Consider the following 11,697-nt stretch of genomic DNA (forward strand, 5'->3'; position numbering starts at 1 on the left):
GCGCGCAGTACAAAAATTCTGCACCGAGCGACGATTTTCAAAAATTCATATCTTGAGATCTAGCCGTCGGATTGAGCTTAAATTTGGACAGCAGCTTCCAAACATCTTGAAATATAATCTGAATGGTGAGATCGGATTTGGAGCTCTTTAAAAGTAAATTTGATTTTTTGAACAAAGCTGGTCCAGAATTCATTCTTCAAAAATATATTTTCCTACAAAATTAACCCAAGGAGTGAAATACACACACATGCACTAAAACACATAAAAACACATAAAAATAATATGAATGCACACAAAATAGACATAAAAATAACATGAAATAATGCATACAAAATGCACTTATCAACACCCCCATACTTAAACCTTGCTCGCCCTCGAGCAAGACATGCAAAAACAAAATGCAAACAAAAACATAAGTGAGGACGATTCATAAATGTGCAAAGCCTCCGAGAAGTTCAATCACAAAAAAAAAATTACCGACATGCTCTCAACTTTACATAATACACATTCGGTTTAACGTGAACGTGTGTGTGTGAAATGTCATTCCAATTTCATGTAACTTAGACCGAATTCGTCTCAAATCTGCTTAGCGACCTATGACAAATCAGTGCAAGTTTCACTCTTCAAGTGTCCATTCCTTCCAATGACCTCTAGACTAAACCCACCTCCCTTGAGATAATGAATTACACACCTCCGGATTTTGCACCCGGTATTGCATTAGCCCCAATAATTACCCGCTGACTTAGCTATAGCTGGCTAGGATACGAAAAATCATTCTATTTTTTCTTTATAATCCCCTCGTCTATAGCCCGGATGGAGCATCAATCCCATTGAATCCGCATACTTAGCCTTAAATTTAATTTTTTTTTTTAGGATTTTAATCCTTTCAAGGCCCGGATGGAATTGTATATAAATTTTTTCTAGGTGCGCCCAAGATCATAAGTGTAAACTAGAGCCTCATCAAAATTCATAGAACATAATCAAGATCCACAAACCACCTATTGTCGTGCAATGGTCAAACAGACAAAAACTTCATCAAATCTTTCGCTACAATTCATTGGTCTAACATTAGTGCTTAAAAATATTCACGGTTCAACCTACAGTTTCTCATGTCCAGTCAAGAGCAAAAAAATTTTCAAAAATCAAAAATCCATTTTTTCAAATAAACTTCATCATCATTGGCTATTATGATTCATCCTACTCATAACAATGCAAAGAACAACAAAAATAAACTGTATGCAAAGAAATACGAAACACGACAGATGCAACACAAACACATAGACAATGCAATACTAGTCTACCCCCCCATACTTATCCAAAGTATTGTCCACAATGCTTCAGAACAATGAACAGAATGCATAACAAACCCACAAATGCAAAGACAAACAAAAACACAATGAGAACAAAAATAACACTCCCCTGGTTTTCGATGCATCCTCTTCCTTCTTGATAGTATCAGCTCGGACAGCAGCAGCAGATTGTATATATCGGCAGGCACGACCAACTGGCATGGGAAAGAAACAAAAATCAAACAAAAACAAAAACAAAAACAAAAACCAAAAATAAAATAAAAATAAAAAAGAAAGAACACTGGGTTGCCTCCCAGTCAGCGCTAAATTTATAGTCTAATGCCCGACTATGCAGAAGCAACCATCAAAGAGCGGCTGTCGCCCATAGTAAGAATCATACAACTCTACGTATGGGTCTTGATTTCCTTCTCCCTCAAGCTTGGCGTGATATATACTTTGTAAGCTCGTCGGTCCAACAACACTTGTTCTGAAATTTTTCTTTTGGAAGGAGACTCCGAATCTAGGCTGAAGGTCATAGAGGATGGAATACTGTGGGATTGGCATCAATGACAATAAAATATCTTCTAACGGTGTACATGAAACGACCACTGACGAGGTAAAATCTCTCTCCTTGAATGGTTCTTCCTCCTCCACTATCATGTTTGGCTCATCCTCACCAGAAGATTCCTTAAAAATGATTTCTTCATGCTCTGGCTCAGTTACTTCACTCAATTGGCAGATATCCAAAATTGGTTCTCTAATAAGCGCAATCTGTTCATCCAAAAGACTTATGCGGCTTTCTAAAAATTGATTTGTCTCTGTCTGTTGCCGCAAAAAATTCTCCAACTGAGCCACATAATCTTCGGAACGCCCTATATACTCTTCTTGATGCTTTGGTGGTTGGTTCGCAAAATTTTTAGAGTTGATATCTGGAGGATATTGGTGACTCCAACCCTGCAGTGAAGGATCACAATGCCAATGGTAGTCAAAATCTGCCATATCGTTCAACAAGTGCATCGCACTGTCTTCATCTCTTCTAAACAATTGACTGCCAGTGGCCAGAGCTCCAGAATCTACCCAACTTCTTGTAATCTCATCCAAACCACCATAAAAAATTTTAGTGAGGGTGTAAGTAGAAAACTGTTGGCATTGAAATCTGTTCGCCAAATCATTGAATCTCCCCCAAGCAGCATAGAAAGGCTCCAAGTATTGTTGGCCAAATCTTGTGAACGCCTGTCGATGGTCCATCTCCAAGTACCTCACAAGCAAAAGAGAATAAAATTAAAATTAAAATAAATAATTAAACAAATGCAAGAATAAAAAATCTAGTCTCAAGCAAATAATCTATCCTAATATTAACTAAACAGTCCCCGGCAACGGCGCCAAAAACTTGACCGGTTAAATCGGTGTGATATAAATCTACTGGCAAGTGTACCAGGTCAAGTAATAGTAAAGTGGACAGAGAGTCCAAGTATCGATCCCACAGCGACTGCAGTCAATTCTCAAAAATTAATTATTTTACTTAATCTAGACAAAATTAAAAAGAGCAATTTGATTTAAATAAAATAAGAATTAAAAATAAAAACTGCTTAATAAATAAGAATTAAAATAGCTGAATATAAAAATAATTAAAACGAGACAACCAAGACACACGTAGGTACCGAACAAATCATGTAACATGTAGTCGATTCAGGACTCAGATTTAATCTTAAATTACGGGAATTCTCCTATCTTGTTCAAAAGACTATTTCTAAAACAATCAAACCTATTCAAATATTGATGAACTAATATTTCGTAATTCTAATCAAATTTGAATGCATTAAATATTTGTGAAAATTCAGTTTACACCCAAACCGCACATTAAAACTGAATTCTATTTCTAGTCGGTTTTACAATATGTTAATTATCAGAGTGATCAAAATCAAAACCTCCTCTGTTGATTTGGAATTGATTAACATGCAAGCAAAAAGTTGATCAGACTATTCACAAGACAAATATAAATCTGACAATCAATAAAATAAAATCAACTCTAAAAAATCCCAAACAAACATCCAAGTTTTCTACATGAATTTGTTCGGCCCAATCACGCCGTCTTAATTGAAAATAAACTACTCAATAATTAAAAACAATAATTCAAAAATAAAAATAAGAAGAAGAAAAGAAAAGAAAAGAGAAATCTTCTCTCCCAAGTCTTGTATCCGCCTCCTCTTGCGTTGTCTGCGCTCTGGAGCTTTCGAAACCCTCAAAAATATGTTATATCTTGTATATATATGGTCCGGAACGCCTAACAGTTAATTTCCTCTCAAAACAAGGATTTTTCGGAACACATATGACTCCCGAACATGCGCGCGTGCGCGGCATAGGCCTCGCGCGCGCGCAACACATAAAAACAAAGGCCTGGACACGAAACTCGCGTGCGCGCGCGCGATGTACAAAAATTCTGCACCGAGCGACGATTTTCAAAAATTCATATCTTGAGATCTAGCCTTCGGATTGAGTTGAAATTTAAACAGCAGCTTACAAACATCTTGAAATATAATCTGAATGGTGGAGATCGATTTGGAGCTCTCTATAATTAAATTTGATTTTTTGAACAAAGCTGGTCCGGAATTCATTCTTCAAAAATATATTTTCCTACAAAATTAACCCAAGGAGTGGAATACACACACATGCACTAAAACACATAAAAACACATAAAAATAATATGAATGCACACAAAATAGACATAAAAATAACATGAAATAATGCATACAAAATGCACTTATCAGGTTCCAATTTATTTATTTTACCTCGGTTATTAGAAAAAATGAGATACGGCGGTGCGGTTCGGGGCGGAGCGGTCGGTTTGGGCGGTTTTTTTAAAAAATTGATCAGCCATAAATGCAAGTGTACCGCCTACTGACTAGAGGTCAAGAATCAGATAACAAAGACAGACCGGGCCTTGGTATGTAGCACGATGTGCCGTCGCTTCAGGAGGTGGCTCACATACCGAAAATACCAGTGGATACGCTGAACCCAAATCGATGGAAGTCCATCCACTAACAGGATAGGGTAAAACCCTACTAACAGACATCTCCAAAGAGATAGATCAAGATTCAAATGTATGCAACATAAAATCATGACATATAAATCATGCAGTCACATAATACATGCATACTCAGTCAGGATATCTCGAACAGTACTTTCGTACCTCAAATACTAGGCAAGCTCTACTAACTCTAAGTCCACGCCTATAATCCGCACTACACTGCGAAATGATACTAATGTCATTAAAGTGCTCTAAAAGCCTTAAATAAGCTATTGCATACTCCTAAATATTTTTAGGAAGCAAAAACTATACCTTCGTCCGTCGTCAGCCCTTTGCTATCGCTTGCCTCAAAGCTAGGCCAGATCTCCGCTACGACGCCTGGATCGCTATGCCACTTCCGGATTCCCAACGGGACGCCTAGAAAGCCCTAGATCTAAGCTGGAAGACCAAGGAATCGAGAGAAGAGAGGTGAGTGGTGCATCTAAAAATGAGGCTCGACGCCCCTATTTATAGCCGGAGTTCGGGCCGTCCGAACCCACTTTGGAGCCTCCGAACACGTTCGGCCATACGAACTGGACTTCGGAGCATCTGAAGTCCCATAAATACGTCAGCCGTGATGTCATCTTGCTGACGTAAGAAATGGCATAATATTGGATTCCGATCCGACCGTCCGAACCTGCTGACGGAGCATCCGAACACATTCGGAGCCTCCGATCTTGGCTTCGGATCGTCCGATCACATTCGGAGCCTCCGATCTTTCTTTCGGAGCGTCCGAACTCTAGTTTAGTAAATGTGATTAGTTACTTAATCTCTTTAATTGATTACGGGCTAATACATGAAGACTGTAGCCATGAGAAAGTCCAAAGATCTCAATAAGATCGAATTGCATGATCTATTTGCATATCTCAAGGCCTATGATTTCGAGCTGGGAGTTCGAACTAAGGAAGAAACATCAACATCACAAGTTACCAAAGCTCTCACTGCAGTTGATGAAGCTCTAGCAACCAAGACTGCAGAACAATTTAGTAGTGATGCAATGCCATTATTTGTTAAAAAGTTTGGAAGATTCATGAGGAAGAATCACAATAATTTTCAAAGAACAAACACATCAAGCTTCAAACTAAAAGAACCAGCCGAAGATAATCGAGCTTGTTACAATTATGGAAAAGAAGGATATTTCATAGCTGACTGTACCAAATCAAAGAAGGATGAGAAAAGAACATCACACAAGAAAATTCCCAGAGAAGAAAAGAAGAGATTCAGAAGAAAGAAAGAACAAAAGGCTCTGTTATCAGATGAAAGCAACAACAAGTGGGCTGAATCAGACTTTACCTCATATGATTCAGAGACATCATCCAGTGAAAGTGAATATGATGTTAAGTGTCTTATGGCTGATGGCTATGATATTCCAGATGATGGAGTGGAACTTGACTTTACTTCTGATGAATTTAGTAGAGAAGATCTTATTATTGCATTTAATGAGATGGTTAATGAATATCTTATACTATCTCATAAGTTTTATGAATTCAGAACAAATGGAAAGAGTCAAACAGATAATTCAGATCAAAGTAACTCAGATGAGTTCAATGGTTCAGACAGTCTAAAGGCTCAGATAAGTTTGTTAATGACTGAGAACAATGATATGAGAAGTAAACTTCAAGAAACTCTATCTGAAAATCAGAGATTAACAGATCTAGTAAATTCTTGGAATAAAGCATCGATATCTTTAGATAAACTTACTGGAATGCAAAAGCAAGCTGGAGATAAATCTGGCCTAGGCTACAACATAAATGAAGGAAGTTCATCTATCTCAACCACTCAATCTTGTCTGGAAAAGAAAAACTTTAAATATATGAAGTTTGCAAGATCCAGCACGATATATGAATCAGAGATCCCTATGACATATTCAATACCTCAACATAGTAAAATCTTAAATAGAGGGCTGGGATATGTTGAGCCAGATAGATCTAAGTCAAGATGGACTAAACCTAGATATAATCGGTCTGGATATAGTCCTGAAAGACAAAGAACTTCATCAACTCAACATAACCCACATTTCAATAACTCTTCTAGAAAGTATTGAGAGTCAAACAGGAACAATCGATTGATCACTACACTTGGCACACACAGCACAATACATCAGATAGAACGTGTCTTTGCGTTTAAACTTAACCAGTTTCGTAGATCGTGACTTGATAAACTCATAACTTTGAATTTTGGAAACCACAAACTCACATAATGGTCAAAAGTCAACCTTAGTCAAACTTTAACCGATAAATTGTAAACTTTATTCCGTTCTCACCGCTTCACGACTTTGAATCTCGACTCGAAACTTAGATATTTGGATCTATCATGTCGAAACGATAAAAAATGGTTAACACATCGACGGTCGGTGACTCGTTGGGTAAAACGGCGGCGGTCCCCGGAAAATCGCAAAACAACTCCAAAAATTTTGAAATTTTGCAGGCTTGTAGAACTCGACGAGACGATTTCAACCATCTAAGCCATGATAGGAACAAAGCTCCGACGCACACGAGATCTGAAAAATTCAGGAGACGGCAATGAGAAAAACTGCTCCAAAAATTCTAAAATTTGGCAGGCTTGTAGAGCTCGACAAGAAGATTCCAACGCACTAGGCCACGACCGGAACGGACTACCGAGGCAGCCGAGATCTGAAAAATTCAAACCGATTCCGGTGAGATAAACTTTCTCCGATTTTTCCTGATTCCGACCAGAAAAATATGCAATAATCTTAGGAAATGTTTTTCACAACATTTAGCATCTAATAGAACTTCAAAATCCAACAAAAATCGAGCCTATAATCACAAATTTTGAATAAAAGTGACAATGAATAGTACCGACCTTGAACTTCGACGAATCCCGGCGATCCAACTGTTGAAACTTTTATTTCTTGGTACCAATGGAATCATATTGATCTTAGCTATCTAATGAATGTTTGGATTTTCCATCGGAGCTCCGGTGAATGGTCAGCGAAGGAAAAATGTGGACTACTATAGTAATTTCAAAAATTTGGGGCAAAATCTTTGATCTGTGTTTTCTGTGTGGTTTGTTATTTATAATAATCCAATATTTTTAGATCCCACACTAATTTATTTTATAAACAACTGGTAAAATTAGCCTTAATATGATATTTTTTGGTACACACATCCAACATCCACTAACACCATTTTCTGAAATTATTGACTTTGACCAGTTAGTTGGAGTCATAATTTCTCAAATTAATTTTTGAGTCAAACTTAGATTATGACCAATCAAATACTCTTTTAAATTAAAGTATATGTCATAAATAATTATTTTTATTTCAATATATCAATAATTATTTCAAAATAACAATATTCCAGATATCCATAAATAGTGAAACTCATTGACTAATTGACATGTGTATATTAAAATACTCTATAACTCATTTGACAGTAATAATTATTTTATCAACTCAATAATTATTTTAATTGTCAATTAATTCGATAGCTATATGAAAGTTTCAAATTTATGACATGTTATATGATATTATATAATGCTTAAAAAATTAGCTAACGAATTAATTGTAAATTAAAATAATTATTGAGTTGATAAAATACTTATTACGACCAAATGAGTTATAGAGTATTTTAATAAAATACACGTGTCAATTAGTCAATGATTTTGACTATTTATGGATATTTAGAATATTATTACAATTTTGAAATAATTATATTGTGAGATCCATGTCCCACATGAAAAAAAAATGAAAGCTTTAAAATGAGTTTAAAATGGGCTACAATGAACTTCTATAACAACTTGGGTTAATCATTTTCGTAAAACAAGAATGAATACGAAGTAGTTGCTATAGGTGCCATTGTGTGCTGTTGCCCAGGCGCGGTCCTGGGCCCGGGGCATGACAGCATGGTATCAGAGACGGTCACCAGCCGACAGACCCTGAGAACTAACTGCTATGCGGAACAAAAGTGCTACGTGCATGAGAGCCACCTCTTGAACCTGCGGGGCAAAGTGCTAAATGACGAGAGCCACCTCTTGAATTCGTAGGAGCCACCTCTAGATTCGCGGTTCTGGTGGATCGAGAGACCATGTCGCGACGAGGACGTCGCGTTCTGAAGGAGGGGTGATTGTGAGACCCTTGTCCCACAAGAGAAAAATGAAAGCTTTAAAATGATTTTAAAATGAGTTTAAAATAAGCTTCTATAGCAACTTAGGTTAATCTTTTTCATAAATAAATGACGAATACGTAGTTTCTATAAGGGTCATTGTGTGCAGTCGCGCAAGCGCGGGTCTGGGCCCGGGGCATGACAAATCAACACCTTCTCTTTGTTGAAATCCTTTTACAACAATTCTTTCCTTGTACTATTTGATGTCATCAACTTCTTCTTTGATCCGGTACACCCACTTGTTGTGTAATGTATTTTTTTCCTTTCGAAAGTTTTGTTAACTCCCAAGTCTGATTGGATGACAGTGAATCCATCTCGTCTTTCATGGCTAACTCCTACTTGATTGAATCATCATTTTGCATTGCTTCTTCAAAAGTCATTGGTTTACCTTTATCAGCCAGCAAAATATAGTGAAGTGCAGGGGAGTATTTCTGAGGTGGTCTGATTTTTCTCGAAGATCTCCTAAGTTTAGTTTTCGGAGTTTGCGGGTCATCATCTTGTGCACTAGTTTCTTTAGTTTCCAACTCATTCACAGGAATATCCATCATGGTACTTCATCCGTCTTCTTGACTTCAGGACATTCAACACCAGCTCCAATGCTTGTCATGTCCTTATACATCACATACTCATTGATAATTACATCTCTGCTCCGAATGATTTTTCGATTTTGGTCATCACAGAGCCGATAAGCAAACTCATTATTTTCATAACCAATAAAAAAACACTTCTTGGATTTCGAATCAAGTTTTTTTTCTAGTTGAATCAATGTGAACATATGATAAACATCCAAACACTTTCAAGAAAGAAAGGATTAATTCTTTTCTGCTCCAAACTTCATCAGGTATTCTGTAACCAAGAGGTACCAAAGGTCCTCTGTTGATCAGATATGCTACAGTGTTAAATACATCAGCCCAGAATGATTTCGGTAGCCCATCGTGCAATCTCATGCTCCTAGCTCGCGCATTCAGGGTTCTGTTCATCATCGTACCTACACCATTCTGTTGAGGAGTACCGGGAATGGTTTTCTCCATCTTAATCCCGTTTAGCGCACAATACTTCTTGAACTCTTCATCTTCATATTCTCCTCCGTTATCAGACCGAAAGCACTTTACCTTCAAGTTGGTCTCATTTTCCACCATGAATTTTCACTTTTTAAAGGTTTCGTGAACATCAGATTTATTTTTCAAAAAATAAATCCAAACCTTCCTGCTCGAATCATCAATGAATGTGACATAATATCGTGAGCCTCCAAGGGATGTCACAGGAGATGTCACCCACACGTCAGTATGAACCAGCTCCAACTTTGATGCCTTTGGTTCTCTGCCAACTTTTGAAAAGCTCAACTTTTGTGCTTTCTAAGTATACAGCTTTCACATAGCTTGTATTCGACGGACTTTAGTTCCGGCAGATTTCCATTTGAAAATAGCAACTTCATTCCCTTTTCACTAACATGTCCAAATCTACAGTGTCATAGACTTGAGTTAGCTCCAGCATTTACAGTCGCTAACGTATCTCTGCAACTGGAAATTATGTAGAGGATTCCAGTTTTTTGTCCTCGAGCAACGATCATGACTCCTTTGCTCACTTTCAAGGAACCATCACCGAAGGTCACATTATGGTCTTCGTCATCAACTATCCCACTGAGATTATATTTCGCGTCAGTCTTGGTACATGTCCGTCTTTATTGATTTTCTAGACATATCCATTTGACATTTTCAACCGAACATCTCTCATACCAACAATCTCCCAAGGTTTTCCATCAGCCAGAAAAACATTCTGGTAATCGCCAGCAATGTAATTATCAAATACATTGCATCGCAATTACCTGTGGTATGAAATGAGGCTCCAGAATCCATAACCCAAGAATCAATTGGGCTTTTCAAGGATAATACTAAGGCATCTAGTACATCCTCAGTTACAAAATTTGTGTTGCTTGTTGATTTGCAGTTTTTTTTTCAAGTGGGCAATCTCACTGCATGTAGTAACCCAGATTCTATTTTAAGATAATAATATGTCAAACATGATTAAGAGTTAGTAATTAACCAATTCCAAGGTTCAATCGTACTTCAGAATTAAGAATTGGAATTTCAATATTTTGGCAAGTTTGGACGGTCCGAAGAGGACTTCGGACAATCCGAACTTAGCAAGTCGAGGGCTCCGAAGATGGACATGTTGACTTCGGAGTTAAGGCACGTTCGGACATTCCAAACCAGGATCGGACGGCCCGAACTTCTCCTGTGCCAAGTAGGCAAGATTACTCAGCCAAGGTTTTAGACAAGTGTCGAATTTAGGACACTTCGGACGGCCTAAAGTGGCAATCGGACGGTCCGAACTCGACGTGTTATGCATGCAGGCAGTGAGTTGGATTGGATGACCCAAACTCGAGTTCGGAGGGTCCGAACTTGACCGGAAAATTTCCTATAAATAGGGCTCATTCGATTTAATTTTGAATTACGAATTCTCGAGTTTTCTTCTTCAGTTATATAGTGTGAGTTATACACTTGAGGGCCCTATCGGTTATAATAGAAGTTCTGGAATAACCAAGGCGTGGTTATAGTCATCCGGGACTAGCGACTGCAAAGGGCTATCTACGGATGAAGGTATGGTCCGGGAATCTGTTTAAGTTTTGGGAGTACTTATTAGCTTAGTTAAGGCTTATAGAACTTGTGTAGTGATACGATGAACTTTTTAATATAGGCTTGGAACATAGGATCCTACTAGACTCGAACTAGCCTAGAGGTACATACACATTGACTGAGATTGCCAGCGAGTATACATGTTTATATGTTGAATTTATTTGGAATTATTATGTGGCATGATGTATGTTTTACCGTTTTCTATATTCATATATCATGTGCACATACATGTTGAGCATATACCTTGTTATACCTGATTATAGAGCCGCTCTGCTCTATACTCGATAGTCTGTCACTGAGAGTACCGCGACGGCGGGGACATGTATGTCTGACTACTCTGGTGTACTAGACGAGTGTGGTTGCACCCAGAGAGTTGATCCGTGCGGTGGCAGCACTCATGTGGCGCCGGTACTGAGCATGACTTTTCAGATGACCCTTTACCAGTCATCATGTTGCATGAATTATATAAATATGTTTACTCATGTTTATGTACTGGGCGTTAGCGCTCACGTCCTAGTTGTTATCTTGGGCACCCTATTCCATGGGGCAGGTCGCAGGATGGACGGAGCCGGTAGTTCGAG

This window comes from Henckelia pumila, unplaced genomic scaffold, assembly GCF_033568475.1.
Source record: "Henckelia pumila isolate YLH828 unplaced genomic scaffold, ASM3356847v2 CTG_627:::fragment_1, whole genome shotgun sequence".
Lineage (NCBI taxonomy): Eukaryota > Viridiplantae > Streptophyta > Magnoliopsida > Lamiales > Gesneriaceae > Henckelia > Henckelia pumila.